A 4,272-nucleotide genomic window follows, 5' to 3' on the forward strand; every position below is an offset into this window, starting at 1 on the left:
ATGCCGCCCTTTTCCCTGAGGGGACTCAGGGCGGCTCATAAGTTAGGGGAAGGGGAGGACAAAACAAGTTATGAACATAAAACAATACATTGTTAAAGAGAGACGTGTGTGTGTGTGTGAAGGAGAGACATTGTGTTTGTGTGTGAAGGAGACATTGCGTGTGTGTAAGGGAGATGTGTGTTACATGTGTGTGTGTGTGTGTGAAGGAGAGACATTGTGTGTGTAAGAGACGTGTGTGTGTGTGTGTGGAGAGACATTGTGTGTGTAAGAGATGTGTGTGTGTAAGAGAGACTGTGTTTGTGTGTGTGTATGTGTGTGTGTGTGAAGGAGAGACATTGTGTGTGTGTGTGAGGGGAAACGTGTGAGAGCTACCTGTTTGTGTCTGGGAGAGGTGTGTCTGTGAGACTTTTGTGCAAGTGAGAGAGGTGTGTATACTTTGAGAGGCTTGCATGTGAGAGAGGGGTGTGTGAGACTTGTGTGCATGTGAGACTTATCTGTGTGAGACGGGTGTGTGTGTGTGAAAGAGAGACGTCTGTGTGAATGAATGAATGAGACATGAGACACATACATGTGAAAGATATTGTGTGTGTGTATATGTGTGTGAAGGAGATATGTGTGTGAGATGACTGTGGGAGAAGTGTGGGAGACTTGTGAAAGAGACGTGTGGCCGGGTCTTGCCATGGGACCCCCGGAGGGTCCTGCCAGGCCCAGAAACTGACCCCTGTGAGGCAAGGTGAGACCCCCCCCCGATTAGCTCCCTCTCTGCAGCCACGTCCGGCTATTGGTGGCCCAGCCGGAGCCCCCAGCCCCTCCACGGGGGGGTCAGGCTCCTTCCGAAGGGCCCAGGAGACGCCCTTGGCGGGATGCCTGGTCCCAGACAGATAGCCAGCACTCAGAAGCAGCCGCCACCTCCCCTCCCCTGCCAAGGGGTGTGTGTTTGTGTGTGTGTCATTCTCACACCTGACCTCTGGACTCAGCTGACCTGAGGCCGAGCCCAGCACTGGCCATTCACAGCATGGAAAATGTGAGCCATCACAAGAGTTTCTGCAATAACAGCGGTGTGTGTGTGTGTGTGACAGCCTATCAATCAGAATAGAGCTGGAAGGGACCTTGGAGGTCATCCAGTCCAACCTCCTCTCAAGCATATATATATATATATATATATATTGTGCATATATCTGGAAGCAGTTAGCTTCCTCCCATAATTGAGGCATACCAGGGGTTGTGACACTATATATATATGATAACGGATAAGAGCCTGTGGCCTAATGGCTAAGAAGTCTGCCTAGTATGTCATATAGCCCAGGTTCAAATCCCAGTAAGGGTATGGCTAGCTGATGAGAGCTAAATAGCTTGAAATAGATCTATACTAGTCTCCCTTTATTTATTTATCAGCACAAATAAAAAAAAACCACACACACACACACACACACACACATATATATACATACATACATACATACATACACACACACACACAAACACATATATACATATACACACACACACAAACATTGGTAATGTGGTGACCCAAACTGGATGCAGGATTCCAGGTGTGGCCTTACTAAGGCTTTATAAAGTGGCACTAATATTTCACGTGGTTATGATCCTACGGCCGTGTTTGCACAAGCAAAAATGAATTGGGCTGGGTTTGCACTTTGGACTGAGTTAGGAAACTCCCCGTTGAAATTAATGGCTGTGATTTTGGTCCGTTCATACAACCGGGGATCGTATTCGCTTATTCTGGCCTAAAGGCTCCCCGTGTGTTTAAAACTTTCTTGATCCCATCGGAGTTCATTTCTGGCCATTCGACTCTTGAATTACTTGGATATTTTCAGGTCAAGGATTCAATACCGAGATTAAAACATAGGCCCCAAATTTCATTGTTTTCTCCGTTCCGTGTTAACGGCTGCAGACTTGGCGCGCTGACATTGTAAATACGACCGTCCATTTAGTGACTTGCTCAAAGTTACAACAACACTGAAAAAAAAAGTGATTTGTGACCATTTCTCACGCTTATGACTGTTTCAGCATCTCCATGGTCGTCACTCGGTCAAAATGGGGGGTCTTGGCAACTGACTCATAAAACGGGGCAAAACTCATTTTCTGGAAAAAAAATAATGCTAATGTTAACTGAATATATATTGTAGAATGAAAATGAGGTTTTTAGTTATACTAGATGAAAAGTTTGAGATGGTAAATATTATTCGAGGATGTGGATGTTAAAACACTTGTAGCCAAACGACATGCTGCATGTGATGATGGTTTTTTTTTAAAATTTTATTTCATTGTTGTGTCTATTAAATATATAACAGAGAGATACGGGGTGTGTGCGCGTGGGGGGAAACGTAGTAGGGATGGACTGCCACAGGTAGGGGAATAAGGAACGATACTAAATTATAATCTATCAAATGAAACAATGAATGTATAAGAATGATAAAGGTTAAAACACCTGTAACCAAACGACATGCTGTATGTGATGATGGCCTTTGTTTTTTCTTTTCTTTTGTGTGTTTCTTTTCTTTTCTTTTTTCTATGTAACAAAAATAAAAATAAAAATTATAAAAAAATAAAACGGGGCAAAACTCGCTTGACAGCTGCCCTGCACAGCAAGGGCTCAATGGTGTTTGTATGTCGAGAACCACCTGTGTTTAACAAAGCAATTGCCACATAGAGGAGCATTTGTGTGCCACACACCCTGGGCAGTCTGAAAGCACGTTGTGTCTTTGCACAAATGGCTGCAGGATACACAACCCACCTGCCACCCCTGATTTTATCAGACTTATATCTTCCATCTGTCTACCTTTCCAGTGTTTCCTTGTGTGTTCTACCTTTTTCTGCACGTTTTTAGAGGTGGTGCTGGCATCCAGCCGTAGAGGTATTAAAACGGAAAATCCCTGGGGAGGTGTAGCAGCGGAAGGCAAGTCATCCATAAAATGCCAAGAATGCAACTTGTGCGGCCAAAGTCTCTTTTGTTCACAGACCACCCCACCCTCCCAGGGGGGTCTCCTGGGTTTTTCTTTTCTTTTTAACTTAGCTTCCTCATCACAACTTTTTGTCTATATGTGAGTTTGTTTATTACCGAACACCATGCTTAGGTTGGTATTTTGGTGGGGAAGAGGGATTGGAAGGCAGCGTGGAGGGTTCAAAAGGCATAGGTTGTGTGTGTGTGTGTGTGCGTGTGAGACAGAGAATGAGAGAGAAAGTGAGGAAAAAGAATGAAAGAATGAGAAAACGAGAACGAGAGAATGACAGAATGTGAGAGAAAATGAAATAGAGGGAAAGAATGAGAGGATGAGACAAAGTGAGGGAAAAGAATGAAAGAATGAGAAAACGAGAACGAGAGAATGACAGAATGTGAGAGAAAATGAAAGAGGGAAAGAATGAGAGGATGAGACAAAGTGAGGGAAAAGAATGAAAGAGTGAGATAGAGAATGTGAGAGAATGACAGAGAGAAAAGAGAGAATGAAATGGAGAATTAGGGAAAGGATGAGAGTGAAAGAATGAGATAGAGAATGTGAGAGAATGAGAGAAAATGAAATAGAGAACGAGAGGGAGGGAGGGAGAGGAAGAAGGAGACAGAGGTTAAATCCAGATTGGGGAAAAGTGCTGAGAATCAGCCCCCAAACTTGGTGGCACCCCAAGGAAACAACGCAAACCCCCACAGTTGCTCAGGGAAGAGCCAGGAGCGCCCCCCCCCCAAAAGTAAGATGCCACCCACGGCATGGCTGGCTGGGGAAGGCAGGGAGTTGAAGCCCACCCCTCTTCAAGGGGACCAGGATTGAGGCCTTGAGACGGGGTGCAAAGGCGCCCCTCCTGCCTGGCCACAGACCCTCTCCAATGTGAGCCCCCATTTCCAAGGGACGCCCCCCCCCTGCCCCGCAGTCCCGTTAGAGGAATGGCTTTCTTGCAAGTAGCAGCTGGAAGCGGGTGGTGGGGAGTGGGAGGCTGGGAGGAGGGGGGGGACACATACAGCCCCCCACTCACTAGGTTGCAAATAAAAATGCAAGTCACGTGCTCCCCCTCCCTCCCCTTTTTTTTTCTTTTCCCGCTGCGGCGCTGCGCCTTTCCTCCTCCTCCTCCTCTGCTTGCGCAGCCGGGCAGCCATTGGTTGGCGCTGCGCCTCTTTGGCTCTGTTATTTTTCGAATCTGAATGCGGGGCTGGGCGGAGGAGGGAGGGGGAGGGAGGTAGGGAGGGGAGGGGAGGGGGCAGCTGCGGGGAGGGAGGGGCCGGCCCAGCTCTTTGGCGCGCAGGGCTGGGCGCAGAGCGAA

Source organism: Thamnophis sirtalis, unplaced genomic scaffold (genome assembly GCF_051295495.1).
Source record: "Thamnophis sirtalis isolate CommonGarterSnake01/CBP01778 unplaced genomic scaffold, rThaSir2_p1.2 scaffold_10, whole genome shotgun sequence".
NCBI classification, from domain to species: domain Eukaryota; kingdom Metazoa; phylum Chordata; class Lepidosauria; order Squamata; family Natricidae; genus Thamnophis; species Thamnophis sirtalis.